The 24,944-nt window shown below is 44.9% G+C and overlaps 1 pseudogene across 1 annotated transcript; it reads left to right on the forward strand.

Moving 5' to 3' along the window:
* The first annotated feature begins 11,080 nt into the window (after window positions 1-11,080).
* On the forward strand, window positions 11,081-11,404 carry LOC307098892 (enhancer of rudimentary homolog; annotated as a pseudogene). Its single transcript has one exon. The product of its transcript is annotated as an enhancer of rudimentary homolog (transcript).
* Window positions 11,405-24,944: the final 13,540 nt, after the last annotated feature.

The following is a 24,944-nucleotide window of genomic DNA, read 5'->3' on the forward strand; positions in this document are numbered from 1 at the left end:
CCTCCATGGCTTAAAGCAACCGAATTCTGGTGTTTTTTTTTTTTGCTCACACTACATGTCTATCATGGATCAGTAAGGTCTCTACTCTTCTACTGCACTGTGCCCTCATTGAGAGACAGGCCAGCAAGCTTTCACCATCAGGGGTATTGCTGGTTACACGCGGAGGAAAAGGCACATGCAGGAGCCATGTGATGGTTCCTAAGGCTTTGTGTGGAAGTAAACTATCATGGTGTTCTCCTCTCACTGGCAAAGGAAGTCTCATGGCCACACTTAACTCCAGGGGCTTGGAAACTATGACCCTACTACGTGCTCAGGAGAAGTAACACTGCATCTACTTGGTGAACAGCACTAATACTTATTACAGCCCTGAAGAGATGTGAGTCTGGGAATTAAAGGCAAAAAGGCGCTCTGATACGCCATCATTTTCCCCAGTGGGTTCATCCCAAAACAAAATCACTTAGCTTTCTCATTTGGGATAAAACACTCAAATTTATACCAAGATCAGGAGTCCCACAGTATCAGGAACAGCTTATCTGTCTCCACCTTTCCAATTCAGAGCGCCCTGTCTTGTCTTTATCAGCTGCTAAAATAAGATTTGCTGAACTAAAGGAAATGGGGAAAGCAGTGTGCATCACCAGCCATCCCTTAGAGTGCCCATTTCTCATCTTGGTTCTTATTTGACCAAACTCTGTCTTATGACATCCGCAGGCAGAGCAGGGAGGACCTGGATTTTCCAGTTCACTGGGTTATGGAGGCTGTTCTGGGGAGGCCAGGCTTTCTCAGCCGAGAGCCTTGAGCTTGAACTCACCAATGTCAGGGACTCCAGGAGGGAGCCTCAGGATCATACTACCCCAATAACGCATCTCACAGGTGAGGAAACGGAACCCCAAAGAAAGTAACCACTTCTGTTTGCTTTAGGAGTCGATGGCCTCCTTAGAATCCAGGTTCTGTCTTCTTCTTCACCCACTCCTAGGCCTTCACCCAGGCCTGGCTGCAAGGGCTGGGCCTCTAGCTCCCTCCCTCCCAGCTTCTCCAGGTCTGCCTGCCAGGGAGGGAGAAGTGCCTCTAAGCCACAGCGATTGAGAACTCCGTTGGGTTGGATGAAAACAAAATCAGACATGGGGTATAATTCCTGGCACATGGACTAATTTTGTGAAATAATATTGATTTCATTTCATTTGTTAAATGAATCCATCAGACTGCTGGGATACAATTGACTGTATTATATGCGATCAAATTGGCTTTGGATTTGATTGCATATTAAAATCACCTGAGGAGTTTCAAAAACTACTGACACTCAGCTTCTGGTTTACTATGTATGGGTTACAGCCTCGCTGTGGGCTCTTTAGAAACTCCCCAGGCAATCCTAATGGGCAGCAATGTGTGAGGACCAGGGCTCGGAGCTCTCGCTGTTTTCACGTGCCGTGGTGTCCAGAACTAGCTTCTGAGAAAGGGGACACCCGTGTCGAAATATGCTGCTGCTGCTACTCAGCAGCTCTGTACCGCACGCTGACAGAGGGAGTGCTGACAGTGAAGGGAGACTGTGGGCCTAAGGACAGGTGGGCCGGGGAACAGCCAAGTGACCCAGCGGACCGGACTGCCAGGCCCTCTGGCCAAGGCGCCTCAACTCGAGTGGAGTGTTAACTTCCTAGGGCTGCCCTAACAAATTACAACAAACGTAATAACTCAAAACAACGAAAAATGGCTCCTAAGGGAGGACAGAAGTCCCAAATCAAGGCTCTTGACAGGGCTGGCTCCTCTGGAAGGGCTGAGGGAGAACCTGTCCCATGCCTCTCTCCGGGCCTCTAGGGGCTGCGGGCAACCCTTGGAGTCCCTCAGCCTGTCTTCACACGGCGCCCACCTGCCTCTGTCTTCACACGCCTCCCCTCTGTGTCTGCAAGTCCCTGTCCTTTCTCTACAAGGACTTCAGTCATTGGACTTCCAGCCCACCCTACACCCAGGATGGTCTCATCTAAAGACCCTTCACTTAATCACATCTGCCAAGGTTCTATTTCCAGAGATGGCCACGTCCACAGGTCCTGGGAATTAGGACTTTGACTGTTTGGGGGGGAGCCACAGCTCAAACCACTAAAGACGGGAAACAGGTTTCACTTTCTTACCGCGGCCCTCCCGAATGCTGCTCCTGAGCAGAGGAAACAGCTGACACAAATCCGCTCCCTAAGGACCCAGGGGATGGGCCTGGGACACAGCACTGAGCCTTACCTCCAGAGTTCCATGTTCAACACGGTGCTCTACGTGTGCTCACTTCAACTTTGCCAGGAAACTGGTAATTCAGCTCCCGCTCAAAGGAGGAAACCGAGGTGCAGGAGGCTACAGGACTGCCCAAGCCCATAGAACTAGCAAGGGAGAGTCCCCCCGCTCTAACCATGCTGCCCTTCTGTTGGGATCAGCTACTGGAAGGAGCCATGACCCCACCCTACTGCCTTCAAGGAAGTGGGCAGCTGGGAGACCCTTACCTGAGACCAGTGGGCTAATCAAGATCCAGCATCATGCCCGGCCAGCATGGCTCATGGTTGAATGTCGACCTATGATCCAGGAGGTCATGATTTGATTCCTGGTCAAGACGCATGCCTGGGTTATGTTATGGGCTCGATCCCAGTGTGGGGCATGCAGGAGGCAGCTGATCAATGATTCTCTCTCATCATTGATGTTACTATCTCTCTCCCTCCCTTCCTTTCTGAAATCCATAAAAAATATATATGTATTTTTAAAAAGATCCAGCATCGTGCCAGCCAGTTTATCACCAGTTGCTCAGGGGGGGCATGCTCTGGTCACTTCTTTCTCAGGTTCCTGTGACTTCCTTCAACCTCCGTTCTACGAACAAGAGGCCTGTGTGTGCCAGGCACCTTGGCCTCTGGGAGGAACTCGGTAATTGTGAAGAGGTGACTTTTTGTTTGGTTGTTTCTGGCCTAGCTCAGCAGGAAGCCTGTTTGATAACACAAGGTTGAAGAAAGTACATCTATTTCCCGGACTTAACAATCCAGGGGACCCACAGACACACGTTGATGCACAATGAAAACAGAAGCAGTGGGTTCTGACACCAGCCTCCATGCTCTTGTCAACTCAAAATGAATGAAAACCTGAAACCGGAGCAGCCAGGGGATGGTGTTGGTGCTGTGACCTTCAGGTGGGGGCCCGGCTTTCCAGGGGATCCTGTGGCCTGGTCAGTGATGCCCTGTCAGCTTCGTCTTTAGAGTCTTCATGGCTAAGCCCAAAGGCCTCAGCTTTGCTTGTCCACCTTAGCCATGGCCTCTGCTCCTTTTCTAGGAATTCAGAGACACCTGTGGCTTGAACACTCCCAAGTGTCCCCACTGAGGACTCCTGCTCCCAGGCCCCCATCACCATCTCTCAGCCCTTGGGTATCAGCCACCAGCATGACTAGCTTACCATCACTTCATATTCCAAATTTAAAAATCAACCCTGTCTTCCCCTTCTGACTAGTCCCCTTTCTAACCTTTCCCATCTGCTTCATGGCACCACCTAGAAAATACTAGTAGATGTCATTGTTTGGCACTCTCCCCCCTCTTTCCTCCTTGTGGTTAGAGTTTCTCACCACAAGACAGGAGGTGCGGTACAGAGATGAGGAAGGGGACCGATGTGGTAGAGCACCCCCAGGATGAGGCAGCCCTGCGCTGTATGCTAAATCGCTGACCTCAATAATCCAGGAGGTGGGGGGACAGTCATACTGTCTTAATTTTGCAGGTGAAAAACAGAGGCTCAGAACGGCTCAGGGCCTTGAGGCCAGGCAGCTATCGGTAGAGATAGATCAGAACCCACCGTGTGCTCTCTGAACCCCACCGTGGTATTCAGCCTGACTTGTTTTCTCTGGGGACTTCCAGATGTGCTGCTTCTCTCCTGCCTTTGCGGGCACCGTCCAGCCCAGGCCCTCATCACCTGCTTCCTGAGGTGCTGTAACAGCTTCCCAGTTATTCTTTGCATCTACTCTTTAAAAACTCCGTTCTTATTGATTTGAGAGAGAGAAGAAGGGAGGGAGAGAAACATCGATGTGAGAAACACTGATTGGTTGCCTCCCCGACTAGAGATTGAACCCCCAGCCTGAGTATGTGCCCTGACTGGGAATCAAACCTGCGACCCTTCAGTGCATGAATCAACGCTCAACCAACTGAGCCACACCAGTCAGGGCTGCCTCTACTCCATTCTGCTCCAACTTGCCGGTGTCCAGCTGCTGTGTAATTCCCCTATAGTGCCCGGCCAAGGACGCCGAAACACTCCCCTCTGTCTCCAACATAACCACCACACACCTAGACACACAGATGTGGTGAGCTAATAACATCTCCCACTTATTGAGTGCTAAGTGCCCTGCTTTATATACACATTGCACTTAATGCTCGCAATAAAACTGAGGTTTATTAATTTTTTCAGATCCCCAGAGAGGCCGAAGTGAAAGCCAAAGTGGGAGTCTGGATTCTTCTCTGTAAAAGAAGCCTGGACTGGATTACCAAGGTCCCTTCCAGCTGTGTACCATCCTATGAGTCGAGAGCCTCCCAAGTCAGCCACAGGGGCGGTCGGGCGGGCCTGGTATCCGCGGTTCCTGTGGGATTCTTCCTGACATACAAGATGTGAAATGGCACCATCATCCTTGGATGTCTACTTTCCAAATGTATTGTTTTAGCCATGCTGGTCAACGCAGCACCCCGAGTTCTCCTAGAGCCCTTGTGGGGCTCCAGGCAGATAGAGATCCTGTTCCCTTCCTCCTCAAGGCTCAGCCCCCTCCCCCCCCCGCCCCTCTAAGCCCCCCCCCCCCCCCCCCCCCCCCGGAGAGAGAGTCAGCTGAGTTCCTCTCCTGTGGGCTTGGAGCCTGCGGCAGGCCCTGGGCATGGCTGAACTGGAGCCCGGAATGACGTGGCCTCACTTTTGGTATCTGGTTTCAAAGCACAATCTCAGATTCTATCATACCTGCACATTTCTGAGCCTTTATCTTCCATCCCTGCCTTAAGCATTCCAGTCCACCCAGCCAATCTTCCCCACCCCTCCCTGCCACCCATACCCCCACCCCTCTCATCCTCTGTCTTTTTTTTTGGAAGATATTTCACAGTTGAAAAGAAACACATCAACATTAAGACTGTTTCTTGTGATAAGAAAGCGTGTACAAAAGAAGTGAAATCCTGAATTTTTTTTTAAATATGTGTTTTTTTGTGCCTGTTTAAAAAAATACATTTTTATTGATTTTTAGAGAAAGAGGGGTAGGGAGAGCGAGATGGAAACAAGATGAGAGAGAACTATGGATGGACTACCCTGACTGGGAATTGAACCGGTGACCTCTTGGTGCATGGGATGACACCCAACCACGGAGCCACACACCTGGGCTGGCCTGAGTTTCTTAAAACCCGTCATTGAGAAATGAACGTCTCTGGAACCATCCTTTTCACAGGGCTCAGAGCTGCAACATGAGAAACGCACACATTTACTATGAGCAGCTGCGTGCGGCTGAGTACCCGGAGGGATGCGGGAGGAAGGGGGCCTTCATTCACTGCTCTGGAAAGGGTGGTGCCAACAGCACCCAAGGAACCAGGTCCAGTGCCATGGGTGGTGCCTACCAGGCCAGCATCCCCTCAGGCAGGGCCGTGTGGGAGGACTTCCTGAGCAGCCCTCCCCAAACCCTCCAAGGAGACAGTCCCAGGGCCCTGGGTCTGCGGCCTGCCTGCCGGGTGGGGGAGGGGCAGGACCCAGCGGGTCGGCTTGCAGCCCCCCAGGGATGAAAATCCTGCATCTGCAAAAGTAGGGGGTCCCCTTCACTTCCAGTTGGGCCTCCCCTCTGGATGGTGTTTAGCCAATAGATACATAGAACACCCAGTTAAATTTGAATTTAAGTTACTGTTTCAGTATAAATACTTTCTAAAGACTGCAATGGGGCATACTTACATTAAAACATTTTTTATTCACTATCAGAAGTTCAAATATAACTGGTTCAAATACAATTTTATCTGGCTCCCACACTCCCCTGCAGTCTTCCCTCCTGATAGGCCTTCCCGGGGAATATTGATTCTCACTGTGTGCTCTCAAGTAGAAAGCTGTGTACTTCTGATTCTCCTGGGATTCCTGGTAAAAAGGCAGAGACGTCAGGCCACACCTACTGAATAAAATCTCCAGGGGTGGGACCCAGAAATAAGCATCTTATCAAGTTGTTGTCTAGGTGATTCTGATACACATTTGCATTGGTTATCTCTTGCTTCTGAACAAATTGCCCTGAAACACAGACCGAAAACAACCATCGCTTACGTCAGTTTGTAAGGGTCGGGAACTCGGGAATGACTGAGCTTGGTGACGCTGGCTCAGGGTCTCGTGGTGCTGCATCAGGTGCGGGTACAAGCAGCAGCAGCAGCTCCTGACTCTGCTGGTGCCGGAGAAGCTGCCTCCCAGGTCCCTCCGTGGCCTTTCAAGGCTTCAAGTCTGTGCTGGCCACTCGCTGGAAACATCAGCTCCTCACCACATGGCTGCCTGCTTTTCCCAGAGCTGGGGATGGGGTGTGGGGGTGGGATGGGGAGGGAGACTTCCCAAGACAAATCCAAAGGAAGAGAATTACACTCAAAGGAAGAGAATTACACAAGATCACGAATACGAAGAGGTAGGAGTCATTGGGGCCGTCTTACAGGCTGCCTACCACAATGTTCACGTTTGAGAATGACTCCTGCAGGTCAGTTCTCAGCACACAACAACCAAGACCACATTTTAAAAATGGGAGCCAGTTTCTTTTATTATTTTTTTTTCTATTTCTTCTATTTCTATTCCATCTATTACCCTTTGTGGATTTGAGACAACAATGAGGAAGAAGAAAAATAATCAAAATGACAATCTTAGGAGAATAGCAAAAAGTTAAAATTTTAAATGTCTACAGATATTATTTGAGTAGAAGGAAATTATTGGGAAATGCCGTACATATATAGCTGCGCACTCCTAAACAGTTTTAGCCCTCAATGTGGCTCTTGAAGAAACTCCTATGAGGACTTCTGAAACATAAGTAGGGTGACCAATTTTCTCAATTTGCCCAGGACCCTCCCACGTCCTGGAAAAGCCTCCAGTACAAGCAAAATGAAATGACTGGTCAGCTTCTTAACAAGAAGCCAATGAGAAATCACATCAGCCACTCTGCCCCATCCATAGACTGAGTGAGTCCACCTCGTGATGAAGAGGAGAGAGCAAGAAGCCCAGCAGTGTGCCCTCAGCCGTGGCCTTAAGCTCTGTCATCTGGAAGACAAGGACCATAACTCTGCTTCAATGAAGTTTTAAAATAATGATGCATGAGAGGTGCCATCTAGATGATCTTGACTGCTAATTTGAAGAGCCACACCCAGCACGAAAGGTGGGACTAAAATGATCATCACCTCTTTACACCAAGCATGTCAAACTCAAAGGATAACATGGGCCAAATAAACAAGGGTTAAGTTTATGTGGGTCGCAAAAAACAAAAGCTTCAATTTTCATAGAAACGTAGGTTTATTTCGATAGAGACATGCTGAATACAAAGGGCTGAAATAAATGAGTAATCGTTAACATAAAATAATAGAACATTTTAATAAAAATTAATATTTTTTCTTGAACATTAACCAGACACTGAATAACTGCACAAATTAATAAGCGTAATGCAAATAAACCTATTTTTCTTGTTCTCCAAAAGCAAAATATTTCCTGTTGTGCACACCAAACAAGTCAGTCCAAGACTAATGACGTGGCAATGGGCTGCTAAAATATTCACTGCTGGTATTAGTGGAGAGAAATGGTGCGCCTGCACGTAAGGGAAATGAATGCAACACGATTATAGTAATCAGTCATTAGCGAACGTTGTAGTTCGTTAATAACAATTATGTATAACAGGGATATTGTAAAAATTAAGTTACGAAATTTTTATTAAAACGTTTCTTATATACCATTATATTGGCTGGGCCACAAAGATATTTGTTATGGCCCGCTGGCCGCAAGTTTGACATGCTTGCCTTTACACATTTGCAACCAAATCTGACATTTTCTCCCTCAACTAGGCTGGCTGTGCTGACCTCCTGTCAAGGTGGTCAAGGTGAACACAGCCCACAAAAGCAACATACACACCTTTAGTTTTCATTTTAATTTGCCATTTAATCCCCAAATTACAAAAGATTTGGGAGACTTTTCTTGTTGGCAAGAAAGGCAGTGATCTGTAAATTGTGTTAAAGTGCTCATCCCCTCTCTGTTTTTCTTCTGCTTGCACCAGTTCTGAGCAGGCCTGGGCATTTATATGATGTAAACTCTCTAATTCAAAATAGACAATGCCACCCTGGCCAGGTAGCTCGGTCGGTTGAAGTGTATCCTGTGCACCAAAAGGTTTCGGGTTCGATCCCCAGGATACGGGAGATAACGGATCGATGTTTCTCTTTCACATCAATGTCTCTCTCTCCCTTCCTCTTTCTAAAAATCAATAAAAACATATCTTTGGGTGAGGATTTTAAAAAAATAGACAATGCCATTTATGCATGGCCCTGACCCTAACTCCTACTCCCCAGGGGACTGTTCCCTGCCACTTTGCAGCCTAGTAACCTAGAACCTCTCTGAGGTCCAATGAGAAGAATGATACCTGGCCGACCGGCAGCAGGGGGTGTTTTGTGGAGACCAAATCAAATAAGATTAATGTAAATGAAAGATCTTTTAAAACCTTAGAGTGTCGTATAAATATAAGGTGTTTCATTTTTATTAGAGTCCTTCCTTTGACATATTTCAGATATCTGGCAGCTGAGCATTCCCATAGTATTATTATTTGCATTATTTACTAGGTGAAAATTTCTCCTTACCGACCTGAGCAAGCTTACCTAATAATTATAGCAATCCAGGCTGCCCACAAAGCTGTTGCCTTATGACTTCTGTTTTATAATTTTAACTCTTAAGAGGCTGATTTTTGCCTCTGCAATTTAGACCCATCTCCAAGGTGTGTCCTTTCCCTGACTTTCAAGAAGGTGATATTTCAGTTTATGCAGAATGTAGCTTTTAGTTTTCCACCATTTCTACAGAATTACTGAGTGTTTTAAAGATCTATTTCTGAAGTCAGAAGTTCTATCTCAATAAGATTGATTTTTGAAAATGAGCAATGTTTAGCAAATCTTAAACAAGCCCAGGGCATGTACCTCGGGTTCAGGCTCTTCCCCGGCCTGTGCAAGAGGCAACCAATCGATGTGTTTCTCTCACATCAAAGTTTCTCTCTGTCTTTCCCTCTCTCTTTCCCTCTCCCTAAATATCAATGGAAAAATATGCTTGGGCAAGGATTAACGAAATAAATAAAGAAAGAACAGTATAAACAAACAAAACAGAAATAGAATCATAGACACACAGAACAGACTGACAGTTGTTAGAGGGGTGGGGGGTTGGGGCACTGGGTGAAAAAAGTGAAGGGATTGAGAAGTACAGATTGGTTGTTGCAGAATAGTCACAGGAAGGTAAAGTACAGCCTAGGAAATACAGTCAATCATCTATAATGATAAAACCATAGTATGCTAATTAGACCGGATGTCCTTCCGGACGACCTTCCGAATGAAGCTGGGGCTGTGAGGAAAGCCTGGATCCCGGGTGCCAGAGGGAAGCCGGTGCTGGCAGCTGGGGGAAGGTAGGCCTACTCTTGCACGAATTTTGTGCATTGGGCCTTTAGTATTGTAATAACTGTAGAGTACCAGTTGGGTACTGGAAATATCAGGGGGACCACTTTGTAAAGTATATGATTGTCTAACCACTATGCTGTTCACCTGAAACTAATAAAAATAATATTAAGTATAAACTGAATTGAAGGGGGGGATATAATAAGTGCCAGATGACTGAATAAGCCAAAAACAGAAAATTAATGGTAATAATAATAATAATAATAATAATAGAAACCTGACCAGTGTGGTTCATTTGGTTAGAGCATCATCCTGTGCATCAAAAGGGCATGGGTTCGATTCCTGATCAGGGCACATATCCAGGTTCCGGGTGTGATCCGTGGTTGGGTTGCATATGGGTGACGATTGATGTTTCTCTCTCCCGCTCTGTCTCTCTGAAACCAATTTTAAAAAAGGGACAGAGTAACTGAAGCGGGGTTTGCATGACCACTCCCCTCATCCTGGTCAATCCTTGGCACTGGTTATTTGAAAAGATGGTAGCAAAATGCCCTGGGACCTCCTAGGTGAGTTAGTGGTGGGAACGCTCCTGTGGCAGGAGAAGTGTTTCTGGAGAAATTCACAAGCTGGAGCCATTTCCTCCTCCTCTCAACCTGGGAGGCTGCTCAGGCTCTCTCTGCCGACTCCCACGCTCCTTGCCTTAGTCCCCAGGGAAGGACAGCAAACAATGCCATTCTTTTTGCTGCAAAATAATGGACACATTTTCCAAGGCTATTTGGCAAGTTATGCCTGTGCTCATGAGACATTGCTAAGAAAAATAAAGCCAAAGAATTTCTCCAGCCTTTAATCAATTAATTTTGAACCTACTTACAGCATTCACGCTTCCTTACACACACACACACACACACACACACACACACACACACACACACACACCCCATACTCTGCTCACGTTTCCCAGGTCTGGGCAGAGATCTTTATCTAAATGCAAAGCTCTGAATTGTTAAGTGGCATTATTAGCTTGTGTCGTATGTTAGCCCTAATCACATTTAAACATTTAAGCAAGATCACATAAGGCAGCACTTGTATCCATTTTGACAGTCCTAAGCCCATCTATATGCAATTACAACATTTAATCTGGTTTCCTATTGGTTGGTAATTTAATTCTCCTACAACTGCAGCCAATCATCTGTCAATCATGAAAACTGCCTTTAAAATCAACCTACACTCTATTGTGGGGAAAATAAGTGAATGGTAGTTTTATGTTTTTCATAAATGAGCCCTGTGAGAGTAAGGGATCGTTCTGGAAACTTTTGAAATTCATGGTCTTACTTTGTCTGCTCAGTTTGGTTTCAGGATGCTGTACAATCACAACGTAAAGAACTTAGGCATCCCATGTAAGAAATCACATTTTAAAGCTACTTTACCCGGTTAAGCTCGTGTGTGGCGGTGTGGCGGCGGCGGCTTCAGCAAAAGAGTTTGGTGCGATGTCTCACACCATTTTGCTGGTACAGCCTACCTAGAGACCAGAAGGCAGAACTTATGCTGACTATGAATCAGTGAATGAATGCAAGGAAGGCGTTTGTAAAATGTCTGAAGAACATCTGAAGAGAATGAATCCCAACAGCCCCTCTATTACATATGATATCAGCCAGTTGTTTGATTTTATTGATGATCTGGCAGATCTCAGCTATCTTGTTTACTGAGCTGATACCCAGACACACCAGCCTTATAACAAAGATTGGATTAAAGAGAAGATCTACGTGCTCCTTCGTCGACAGGCCCGACAGGCCCAGCAGGCCGGGAAATAGTTGTGTTGGCAGCATTTGGGGGGTGGGGGTGGGCTTGGAACACAGGTGTGTACAGCTATCTGTAGTGGAAGTTTTGTATTATAGTAATCCTGTTTCCATGTTGGTACACTCTAGCCAGGACTGAATGTGTTAGGTGAAATGTGAGGATCTTGTTCAGTCTGAACTCCCATCACCCCCTTTCTCTCTCTCTCTCTCTCTTTTTTTTTTTTACTTAAACATTGTTATGATGACTTAGAAGGAAGTTTTTCTTTGTCAGTTAATGTTGATCCCAGTTCTTCATATCTGCTTTATAACATTCACTGTACTAACCCTTCTTCAGGTTGGGGTGGGGGTAGTGACACAGTTTAATTATGTGCTAAAGTCTTAGTGAAAAACAAATACATGTTCTTTAGTTATATTAAAAAAAAACCCACACACTACCTTACCAATTTATTTGGAATAACATGGTGTGAGTATCAGTTGTATGGAGTTTCAAATCTGGTGATATAAAAGAAAATTAGGCTCACTTCAAACTTTTCAAATACCTCAACTGCTCTGGACTATTACATCTAAAGTCAAGTAAAGTGTGTATTGTGTCTATAATATCTGCACCCCAAGGGTCAGTCAGCTCTGCCCCCCAAGGTCCCCTCTAGTCTATCTTGGGAAAAGGGAGGTTTGATCTTGCATCTCTCTGAGGGCCCCACCCACTGTGGGTGCTCTCCCTGGCTCTTCCACGCTGCACCGACCATCTGGGGAGCTCTGCCTGGTCCATCCCCGTGCAGAGGGCGCTGCTCCCTCCCTGTGGGCACCCCAGAGGGCGAATGTGGATAAGTATGTTTCTTACACTGGCCTCTTCACGTCCTGTCACCACATGTAGGCAATTCCCTGGTGCCAGGCTTTTCTGACAGCTGCATAACTAAAGGGAATTACAAGAAGAGAGGTAAAAAATTAAAACTCCACACTAAATGGAGGCTTTTCCTGTAACTCAAGAGAGAAGCAGCATGGAAGTTTAACCTTCCTTAGGTGACACCTTCCGTTCGGAATGTGACCTCACTGCCCAAGAAGTTATAACTCTCCCTCCAGTGTTCAGGCACCCCTCTAACATCGGGGTTGTTCCAGCCCCAGAATCCACCTGTTCTCCTAAGCTATTCAAATTCTCAACTATTGAGTATCCCCCCTAAATATGATCCCAAGAAGGGGATGAAGAGGTGGAGGAGTGAACACTGGGGGTAAAGGTGGTGGATTTGCTTTTTTTTTTTTTTTAAACACAGTTAAATCACTCCCACAACAAGAGTTTGTTTCTTCACTTATGCTTTCTGACTAGTTTTATGATGTTTACTGTTGTAGTTTGATAGGTCAAGGTCTCCACAGAATGATCAACAACCAATAGTCTAGGAAGGTTGTGAATCACGTGCCAAGCAGATCACTTCCTGGGGAAAGTGGTGGCTGAACGGCTCTTAAGATAGCAGGAGGGCAGAGAGGTTTGGAGGCTCTACAGCCAGTTAGGGCCTGCTCACTGGTCCTACATGGAAGGGAAACCCAACCCCAAACCAGCAGAACAGAGTTGACTGGGCTCTGTAACTGGCTGGTTTCAGAGGCTCAGACTGAACATCAGGACAGGGTCCCGATTTCTCTCTCTGCGTCCACACGCCGCTTTCCTCTGTGAGGACTGTCATTCTTGGGCAGCTCGGGCTTATTTTATCCCGAGCATTAGTTACCCCAGAAAAGAAGCGCCTCTTATCCAGGAGTGTTCTGTGAGGTTAACTTGGGTCATGTGACACCCACCCCTAAGCAGTGGCTGGGAACATGAGGCTCTCGGCTGGGCTTGGTCATGGGGCAGCCGCAGGGGTCAGTGAGGTGGGTTTAGACAGAAATTTGGTCTCATGGAGGACAGAAGTCACAGCTACAATGGCCCACTACACGAAAAAAATCATGAGCTAAGACAGAGGCAGCAAAACACACCGTGTATGCAGACAAATCCACGTTGGTCAGACAGCAAGAGGGAAGACAACGGAGATGAGGATATTGAATACCAGCATGAGAGTTCCTACTCAACGGGCAGGCTCTGGGCCGTTTTTTGGCGAAAGATGATGAACAGTTTGAAACTCCAAGTTAGGAGAGCGCTCTGCCACTCCTGTTTGCACAGATGTGTGCAAACCTATATACGGAAAGTGGGAGGCTATCACAGGGTCATAAGTGACAGGTATTTAGGCCCAACCTGAGGCCATGGCAGTGAAATCAGAAAGGAGAGGAAGACTGAGTCCCTCTGATGGGGAACTGTATGCTGCACTGATTTCACACAGAGGCAGAAAGAGTTAAAGATGGAGAGAGGATAATGATGCCACGAGTAAAACTAGAAAGTGAGGCAGAAGAGACCACTTGGCAGAGATTTTGCTCAGAAATGGACATAATGCTAATTGGGCAAGAGGAGGAAGATAGCAGGCAGGCAGGTGAAGCGGGGAGGCCAGAGCTCAGTGAGGGGTCAGAGGCAGAGGGCTGGAGATGGGGAGCCTACAATAAGCTTGTAGTTGGAAACATGAGAATTGCAAGATGTCTGAAGGAGAGTGCATAGAGGTGAGCTGTGAAAGGACAGACCTCTGGAGAATTGTGAGGTAGGCAACCGAAGGAAAGGGAATTAGGCAACTAGTCCTTGGGAGAGGGGGAACGCTGAACCTACTTAAGTCTAACAGGAGGGAAGTTGTATTCCCAAAGAGAAAATGAATTAGACCTTCATGTTCAACACGAATTTCCAGTGTTGGTTCTGTATCCTTCATTTCATATTCTCCTTGTTCCTTTTCACACGTGAACTGACAAACAAAATCCAATGAGCAGCCACCGAGGCTAAAGGTTTATGGTTTTCTTAGCACCAATTATTTCCACCATGGTCTAAGTTGTATTAGTTTGAGACCTGAGCTTCTTATCATTAGTAGTAGCATATTCTGTTTTGGGTCTTCTCTCATTTCTCTAGAATAAGGATCAAGTATTAAAATAACAGTCCAAGCACCACTGTTCTGCAAACAACTGAACTATTGTTGGCTGGCAGGCAGTATCTCTATGCTGATTTGGGGACAGAAGCACAAAATATGAACTTGGCACAGGAAAGGCAAGTTGGAGGAGTCACTGTATGAAGCACACTAATGGGAGCTGTGTGACTATCAACACATTTAAATTGAGGACTGCTTGTCCCTGAAGCCAAGGAAGAAGACATTTTCAAGGTTGCTTTTATTGTTTCATTTTCCCCCAAATATTCCTCTAAGCTTAGTATTTCCCAGGGTCTTATCTTGGATGTCTTTTTTCAATCTATACATTCAGGGTGATCTATAAGACCTCAGTATTCACTATCCACCCTATCCTCTGCCCCTAAACTTATATTTTTAGCTGCCTGTTACATTATATCTAACCAGAGTGTTCAGGCTGACAAGAACGCCATTGAAAAGGGACAAGATTCACATTGTAGATATTTTTGTTTTGAAGTTAAAGCAAAAAGTTAAAAGTATAGCCATTGATTCCAGAGTTGTACAATTTGTATACATGACAAATTTTTAGTAGGTGGCAATAAAATCTCTAGTTCTAATAAAATTAGTATATTAAAACACTTTTCCAACAGAAAGTATTAAAAAATAAAAAGGAACCCTTTCTGATGTGCACAAGGGCACGATAAGGACTGTGCAGGCCTTGGCTCCTTCGGGACGCCACTATTTCTTGTTTAGTGAGGTCCACAGTGGCTCTCAACTCCTCCCCCTTCTTTCCATTTTCATGGCTACTTCCTGCGTTCAGACCTTCCCACCCCAATATCTCTTGCCTGGGCCATTGTTAACGATGCTTTTCAGATCTCTTTGCCTCAGGTTTTGCTCCCTCCAGTCCACCATCCAGACCGTCAGAGACTAACGTGATTTGAGCAAGTGACTTCGCTGTTTAATATCTTCTCATTGCCTACAGAATCCAACTTACACTCCTGAATAAGGTATGGACTCTCCATGTCCTTCCCCTGCCCTCCTGCCTACCAGTCATTTGCTACATACACCCCATGTTCCAACTAGCACCACATTTGATACAGTTGCAGGTATTTGTCTAGAACAGCTGACAGGTTGCCCAATGAATTCCAATTCATTCTTTAAAAATCAACTCAATGGTCCTCCCATAAAATCTTCCCTGATCACCCCAGGCAGAGTTAACCATTACCCTCCTTCATACTGCTGCTGTGACTAATTTATATCGTTATTATTGTACTTCTTCAAGAGTTGCAATTATTTTTGCTTATGTATTTCACATTACGGATGAGTGAGCAGCTTAAGGTTATAGATTGCATTTTATAGATTTGTTTGCCCCAATACCCAACAGAGTAGAGTGGAACCTCGGTTTTCAAACTTTGAACTCAATTTGTTCCAGAAGGTTGTTCAAGAAGTGATTTGTTCGAAAACCGAATCGTTTTTCCCGTTAGAAAGAATGTAAATTGAATTAATCCATTCCAGACCTCCAAAAGATTCTGTTTTAACCTTTCTTATATATAGTATATGTCTAAAGTACTGTTTATAAATGAACACTTTAAAAACAAAAACGACAGAGGAAGGACAGACATTGGTGTTGGGGAGACTATAACTACCATGCCTCCAGTGCTTTGCCAAAACCTTCTGGCCAAGCGTCTGAGATTTCATATTGTTGGAGCCATCATTGTATCCCTGGGGGTTGAAGCTTCCTGTAAGTGTGGTGTAGCTGAACCCAGAAAGAAGGCATAATTTCTCAGAAATTATGATTCCAGGAAAGATTTTGAAGAGATGAGGAAGGCTGGTATCTTTCAGAGTACAAAGTGATCTTGGAATGTAAAGAATTCCTTTTGAGTTGAATTCCATGGAAGTTTGTCACTGACCTGTGTTCCTGAACTCTAAAACATGAATATCTGAGCTAAGGAATAGTTTCTCTTGATAAATGAAATACTGTGGACAGTAAAAAAATAAAAATAAAGGACATAAAATGTAAATGAAAATTTAACAAAAAGGAAATAAAATGTACATACAGTGAAAGTGAAAAATTACATACACACTAGAACTTATCTTTAATGTTGAGAGCTATTGATGAGTGGAGAGGAGGGATGGGGGGATGTTATTGCTTAGAAGGGGAGACCCCTTCCATAAAAAGGTCAGGTAGCTGTTCTGGGTTCTTTCTCTCTTGTCTCTTTGCTCCACTCGAACTGTTTCCGGCTCACTGGGCCTGTCTCACTAAAAACCTACCCAATGATGTTTGTTTTCGCCTTTGTTTTAACACTTGCCTGAAGTGAAACACTGCAGTGTCATTGAACAAGTTTATTGTTTGATTTGCTACTTTGTCTTCATGATATTTTTTAACAAAACTTTGCATTTCTCCCCATTTCTCAAGCATTTCCTTTTTTTTTTTTTTTTGCTTGTTTGTTTGTTAATCCTCACCCAAGGATATTTTTCCATTGATTTTTAGGGAGAGTAGGAGAGAGAGGGAAAGACAGAAATATTGAAACAAATCGATTGGTTGCCTCTTGCTTGAGTCCTGACCAGGGCTCAGGCAAGGGAAGAGCCGGCAACCAAGTACTTGCCCTTGACCAGAATTGAGCCCAGGACCCTTTGGTCTACCGGCCGACGCTCTATCCACTAACCGGCTAGGACCCAAGCATTTCCTTGATTAGTGAAGTAGGAATATCCTCCCTCCCCTCCTCCACCTCTGGAGAGCTCCTCTGCTACTGTCTGTGGCTGCTCCCTCTGAAGGCCTTGGAGTTCCTCGGTGGACAGCTCAGTATTGTGGTCCTCCATCAACTCCTCCACATCATCATCATTCACCTCCAACCCACAGACTTGCCCAAGACACAGGGTGTCCTCCACAGCCAACACAGGCTTGTCCGCAAAGCCTTCAAAGCCTCTTTCAGCAACGAACTCAGGCCACAATGTCTTCCAGGCTGATTGCATGGTCTGGAAGACACTTCCCTCCAGGCTTTGTCTATGAGCCTCAAGCAAGTGAGGACATTAAAGTGCTCCTTCCAGAATCCCCTGAGAGTTAAATGAGTTTCAGAGGTCACCTCAAAATGTCTGAAACAATGCCTCTGTGTCAAGTTTCTTAAAATTAGAAATGGCCTGCTGGTCCATGGGCTGGCTGAGAGGAGTTGTTAGGTGACCAGAACCTGACAGTGATGAAGCTGTACTCCTCCACCAACTCGGCCGCCATGCCTGGAGGTGGGCCGGAGCATTGTCTAGTACAGGAAGTGCCCTGAGTGGCCATTGTTTTTCCCGGAGGTATTCCTTCACACTTGGGGCAAACACTTCGTGAATCCCCACAATAAAAAACTGCCTGGTTACCCAAGCTTTGCTATTAGCCTTCCACATTACATTCAACTTTTCATGAGATTATTTTTCTTGAAAACTTGCGGGTTTTCAGAATGGTAGATGAGTAGAGGCTTCAATTTAGAGTCCCCACTCACATTCCCACAAAACAATAATGTCAGCCTGTCCTTCAGTGGCAATGATTTCTTCTGTGTGATGTAGGTCTTCTTGGGCATTTTCTTCCCGAAGAGGCCTGTCTCATCGTCTCATCACAACCGAACCTGTGCTGGGGAACAAATCTGCTGGCCTCTATGTGTTCTTGAAATTGTCTTAATATTATCAGCAGCTACTTCGTTAGAACTCACAGCCTGCCCAGCCTCACTATACTATGAATGTCATTTTTCATAAATTTATCAAACCACCCCTTACTAGCTGTAAACAAATCACTTTCAGCTCTTGTTCCAGGGTGTCTTTTAGGAGGTCAGAATGCAGTATCTTCACTTTTTCACATATCATTGCCTCCCAAATGCTGTCACCGGCTAACTGCTTTTCATATCCAAATCAACGATCGCCTGTGATGGTTGTTTCTCGAGCACTTTCACACCTTAGCAACATCAGCACTCTTGATGGCCTCTTTATGTTTTAAAATTGTGCTAACATAGATTTCACCATGACACACTCTGGCCAGATCAGACATGCAAACACCTCTATCATACTTTGCAATTATTTCCTTTATAAGCTCTATTGCTGTCTTCACAACTCTCCTTTTCACTTTATTGCTGTCACTAACCTTCCTAGGACCACGGGGACTTACTGTACATATTTAATAATAATATGTATTTAATAAACAGCAACAAAAGCCAAAAACCCCACAAAAATATTCACAGCACAACTTCCTGACACGCTAACAATGTGAAGGTCAGTGGAAAACTGACTCATACTTACGCATTCTCTCCTTTGTTTGCCGCCTGAGAGACGCTAGAGTGATTGATCATACGGGTACCAGCATGAAAGGGTTGTCAGATGGAGAACCGGTTTTGTTAGATAACGGAGACATTTTTCCACAAACAACTTGGTTTTGAGAACCAAATTTTTCAAGATGGGAGATGTTTGAGAACTGAGCTTTGACTATACTAATATGTATCCCAGACATCCAGCATCATATCTATTGTCTGAATTGAAAGTGAATCAACATGTGAAATGTTTCAGAGAAGTCATGGACAGTGGATTTGATAAAGGAAGAAGGGCAGAAGGGGAGGTACATGTGGGAAAACTTCAACAGCAACAAGCCATATTTCGTTTGCTGTCACCTCTACAGGACTTTGAGGAGTCTCCAGGAACTTCTCTGCTAAGTTCTGTGGCCTCCTCTAGTCTGCTGTATTGGGGGCTGTTTCTCTGTTTTGTTTGTTTTGCTTTGGTATTACATTCTGCTGGGAAGTACCAAATCAGTAATGCCTTTTTCCTTATTAACATTTTACAGGATCTTTTTGGGAACAGCAATCTCTAAAGAGGAGGTGAAGAAGTCATGGTGGGACATAAAAGTAAATGACAGGCATGCTGCTGAGCTTGGAATCCTCCTTTTTGACAAGGAGGCTTTTGTTTTTCCTGGACCACACAATGTGTCATTTACTTAAGGAGACTTTGCACCTCCCGAATTTGTATGAGTTTACCTTTCTGAATTCTCAGAGTGAAGAACAGAGGCTTATGCTGGGGAGATGCCTTCTTCCCTACCCTCATCCCCATGTCATCTAGTTTAACCATCACTACAGTGCTATCCAGTTGATGGTGCTCTCATTTTACACAAAGAGACAGGGTTTAACTTGCCTAAGACACACAGCTAGATTAGATAGTCATCAAGTGAGCCATTTCTCAAGATAAAAACAAAATGTTTGAGCTTGGATGCATAAAGAGAAGGTGATAGGATTTAGAACTGAACTAGGGCTGTCTTCCAGAGCAAATTGGGAATTCGGTTTCTACCGGCCACACTAAGCCTCTGATAGTCTCTCCTCGCCCTTGGACTCTCAGGTTAACAACCAGAAACTCAACTAGACATAGAATAATAGACTGAATGTGGGTGTCAAATCCATGCTATAGAGTGAAAGTTCTGAACAACAGAATTAAAAAAAAATCCCTGTGACAAGATTTAGAAATAGCTATTTAAAAAAAATAAATTTTATTGATTTTTCTTACAGAGAGGAAGGGAGAGGGATAGAGAGTTAGAAACATCGACGAGAGAGAAACATCAATCAGCTGCCTCCTGCACACCCCCTACTGGGGATGTGCCCACAACCATCGTACATGCCCTTGACCGGAATCGAACCTGGAACCCTTCAGTCTGCAGGCCGATGCTCTATCCACTGAGCCAAACCGGTTAGGGCTAGAAATAGCTATTTTAAAAGCACATTATTGTACCTACATTCATAAATGGAACTGAAATCCAAAGACATTTTCTGGTTAAACATTTATTATTTATGGGAGTGTGAAACTTGTTTTTCCTGTTTTTAGGTTTCAGGAAATCAGGCCTATGCTCCATGTGAATGATATGCCAGGCGATTATTTTTTGCACTCATTCTGAGTGTCAATCTAATGCTTCCCCCATCTAAGTTTTGGATAAAACATGCTATTTATACTTGGAGCACCCCAATATGCAGCTGTACTGTGTGTACAGTACAAACGGGTTTTCAGAACACATTCCTAAAAGAGCAAGGTCATTTATTGAATGTAGACACATGAGATTGTTTGTATTGTATACACATAACTTGGACAGTGATTTATCAAAGCCATAATGAGCCAACATGAAGACCTGGAACTCAGACTGTTAATGCCTGGGCTCAAGTTAACAAATGGGAATAAAAGTTAACCTTAAAAGTTTACACCAACTGTGTTTAAAAGCACTGAGCCATTAGAGGTCTAACAGACTGCCAGTGGTGCTTTATTAGCACTAATAACATGAGGGAAATGTGCTAACTACTGAGACATGCAAGCCTCTAAGAACTGCATCTAGAGTAGCGTTTTCAAAAAGCTTTATTTTGTTTTGCAAGGAAGAAATAGTTTTCAACCATGTGAATATTAAAGTAAACTTACTCTTCATCAAAATGTTACTGTATTATAGGTAAGTAATAAGTGTTTCTAAAAATTAAGACCGACTATTTAGTGTTCATGACAATCGTTTCCATCAATTGAAAACAAAAAGGTCTTGAAAGTTTAATATTATGTAGTTAAGCATGTGCCACTTTATACTGACTGGTGGAGAAGCAGATACAATTCAAGGTTCAGACTTTCATTCTTGTCTGTTGGTACATAGTTTAAAGGATTAGTTAAGTTACTGTATCCCACCACATATTCTTATCACATGGTAAAAGATCGTTTATCCAGAAGGCAACTGCTACAGAAGCATTTTAGGGTCATCTTGCTCCTTTGAGAGTTAATACAACTAACCTCTGAAAATGGTTATGCAGATACATCAAGTCTCAGACTTCAAAAATAATGGCCTGCTGCTGTACTTTGCCTGCTACCTAATTGGTCTCAGTTTAACAGACATGACAGCCAAAGAAGGAAGAACTGGCTAAGAATCCAGGGCAATGGAATGTTAAGCTTGGAGCTCCAGCCAGAAAGCCCAGGCTCCCATGTTTAGAAATTAGGATTTTTTTTTTCTGTCCCTCCCTTTTCAAATGATTTTTAGATAGAGAGGAAGGGAAAGGGAAAGGGAGAAACATCAATGTGAGAGGGAAATATCGATTGGCTGCCTCCTGTACAGCCCCTACCAGGCATGTGTCCTGACCAGGGAATCAAACCAACCATCTTTCAGTGTATGGGTCGATACTCAACCAAGTCACACCGGTCAGGGCTCTGAATGCTCAAGGAACTTGCTTTAGGACCATAAAAATGAACACCAAGGGTTCTCTTCCACCATAATTCCTCCCTCCTTTCTGAAACTGTTCACTTGTTCACATAACAGCACTGTGCAAGAGTTCCCGGCCTCCTCCTACCATGATGGAGGAGTGATGTTTACATGGGTCCTATACTGTCAAAAGGTGCCCACATTTTGCACTGCATCACAGATAGAAATTAATTTGCATTATTCACATTTCCCAGTCCCCACATGTAAAATAATTCCACCCCAACTATAATCACAACATTTATAGAACACTTAGTAGATGTATGGTACCTACATGCATCACATGTATTCTGATTTAATCCCTATGGCAAACTATGAGGTAGATACTATTATGATCGTCAACTTTCATGTGGGGAAACTGAGGCACACAGAGTTTAAGTAACTTCCTCAAAGGTCACACAGCTAGTAATGGCAGAACTGGGATTCAAACCCAGATAATCAGCCCTAGAGCTCTGACAACACTCTGTTTTCAGAATGCACATAAACATTATCAAGAGAATTTGCTCTAACATTTTTAAAGTTTACTATTTTCAAAACTATCTTGTTAATAATCTATACATATAAAAGGCTAATATGCTAAGTGTCTGACTGTTCGACTGTTTGACCGGTGGATATGATGACCACTGACCACCAGTGGGCAGACGCTCAACACACAGGCATGGAAACATGGAACAGACTGATGAATCTCAGAGGGAAATGGGGAGGGAGGAGGGTGGAAGAGATTAACCAAAGGTCTTATATGCACACAAGAGGCCTGCTCGGCCTGGCCTGAACCCTCTCGCAATCTGGGACCCCTTGCCGGTTTCGGCCCGATCCCCGCAGGCCAGGCTGAGGGACCCCACCGGTGCATGAACCTGTGCACCAGGCCTCTAGTGAATTTCATAAATTGAATTATATAAAATGCATCTCACAATCAATGGACACACTAGATCTTCACAGAACTCCACCAACACATAAGACCTAAGACAATGTCTTAAGTGACCTCAATACTAACAGTCTTAACCTAACTGGTGAAAATGATTTGAGAATTTCCCACCCAAAATAAAAATGTTGCTTTTCCATTACTTGATTTTCAGTAAAATTTTGTTGCCCCGTTTTTCCCCTGTAGTTGTATTAACCTGAAGGTCTCTATGGTATAAAAACTGGATAGTCTACATTTATAACGTTTATCTATCTATCTATATAAAAGGCTAAGTGACCTACCAACCGTCCATCCATCTCTCTGGCTGGCCGGTACATATGAAGCGCACTGGCAATTTAAAAATAAATGTTGACTCGTGCATGCGCGATACATAAAAAGCTCTTGCTGGCACCAATCACACGTGTGTGTTTCGATCTGTCATTGTCAATCGTGAATTTGGTTGTTTTTGTTGACATTCTGAAGCTGAAAGGAAGCGATGATGTCATAAAAATATATCTAAACGTGAGATTCTTTGTCCTAAAAATGAGCACGTTCATAAATTAAATGAAGAAATTTTGGATATATTCAATGGAGAATTTTACACCTATTTGAATGATGATTTCATTGATTCAACAGATGATGCCGAAAAGGAAAATTTTCCCATAGAAGTTCTCCTTCAGGAATGCCATGTCATAAATTAAAATTAAAATTAAAATTAAAAGTAGGTGCAATCATCATGCTATTGAGAAATCTTAATAGTAAATGGGGTCTTTGTAATGGTACTAGATTTATTATCACAAGATTGCGACCTAACATAATCGAAGCTGAAGTATTAACAGGATCTGTGGAAGGAGAGGTTGTTCTGGTTCCAAGAATTGATTTATCCCTGTCTGACACTGCCTCCCATTTAAATTAATTCAAAGACAGTTTCCCGTGATGCCAGCATTGCAGTAACTATTAATAAATCACAAGGACAAACTCTGTACAGGGTAGGAAAATTCCTACCTGAACCCGTTTTTGGACATGGCCAGTATATGTTGCTTTCTCTTGAGTTCGAAGAGCGTGTGATGTTAAAGATGTAAATACTTCATCACAAGGGAAATTAGTCAAGCACTCTGAAAGTGTTTTTATTCTTAACCCTTTGCACTTGCTTGCTTTTTTCTCGATTCCTTTATTCTAATGCTAACCATGTCGAGTCACATTCAATATCCGAGTGCAAAAGGTTAATGTAGCATACAGGGAGATATTAGAATAAGTTTAATCAATTTATCAGTCATTGTTTTTAATCAATGTTTTTATATCATGTCTTTGTTGTTTATATTTCATGTCTTTGCAAATTGTCACCCCTAACTGCCCTCCCCTGCAGGCCTGGTCGCCCCCAACTGCCCTCCCCTGCAGGCCTGGGTCCCCCCCAACTGTCTTTGTTATATCATGTTGTTATTGTTTATTTATTAATCAATTTATATATTACTAGAGGCCCGGTACATGAAATTTGTGCACAGGGGGAGGGTATCCCTCAGCCAAGCCTGCACGCTCTCCAATCTGGGACCCCGAGAGGGATGTCCGACTGCCCATTTAGGCCCGATCTGGTGGGATTGGGCCTAAATGAGTGGTCGGACATCCCTCTCACAATCCAGGACTGCTGGCTCCCAACTGCTCATCTGCCTCTGCCTGATTGCCCCTAACCGCTTCTGCCTGCCAGCCTGATCACCCATTAACCACTCCCCTGCCAGCTTGATTGATGCCTAACTGCTCCCCGGCCAGCCCGATTGCCCCTAACTGCCCTCCCCTGCTGACCTGATCACCCAACTGCCCTCCCCTGCTAGTCTGGTAGCCCCTAACTGCCCATCCCTGCAGACCTGGTCTCCCCCAACTGCCATCCTCTCCCAGCCCAGTCACCCCTAACTGCCCTCCCTGCTGGCCTGATTGCCCACAACTGCCCTCCCCTGCAGGCCTGGTCCCCCCCAACTGCCCTCCCCTGCTGGCCTGGTCCCCACCAACTGCTCTTCCCTGCAGGCCTGATCCCCCCAACTGCCCTCCCCTGCAAGCCTGGTACCCCCCAAATGCCCTCCCCTGCAGGCCTGGTCCCTCGCAACTGCCCTCCCCTGCAGGCTTGGTCCCCCCGCAACTCCCCTCCCTTGCAGGCCTGGGTCCCCGCCAACTGCCCCCTCTTGCTGGCCTGGTCTCCCCCAACTGCCCTCCTCTGCTGGCCTGGTCACCACCAACTGCCCTCCCCTGCAGGCCTGGTCACCCTTTGACCACATGGGGGTGGCCATCTTGTGTCTTGGAGTGATGGTCAATTTGCATATTACTCTTTTATTAGGTAGGACTAGAGACCTGGTGCACAAAATTCATGCACAGGAAGGGGGAGGTGTGTCCCTCAGCCCAACCTGCACCCTCTCCAATCTGAGACCCCTCGAGGGATGTCTGACTGCCCGTTTAGGCCCGATCCCACCAAAGGGGGCTAAACGGGCAGTCGGA

This window comes from Cnephaeus nilssonii (genome assembly GCF_951640355.1).
Source record: "Cnephaeus nilssonii genome assembly, chromosome: 4".
NCBI classification, from domain to species: Eukaryota; Metazoa; Chordata; class Mammalia; order Chiroptera; family Vespertilionidae; genus Cnephaeus; species Cnephaeus nilssonii.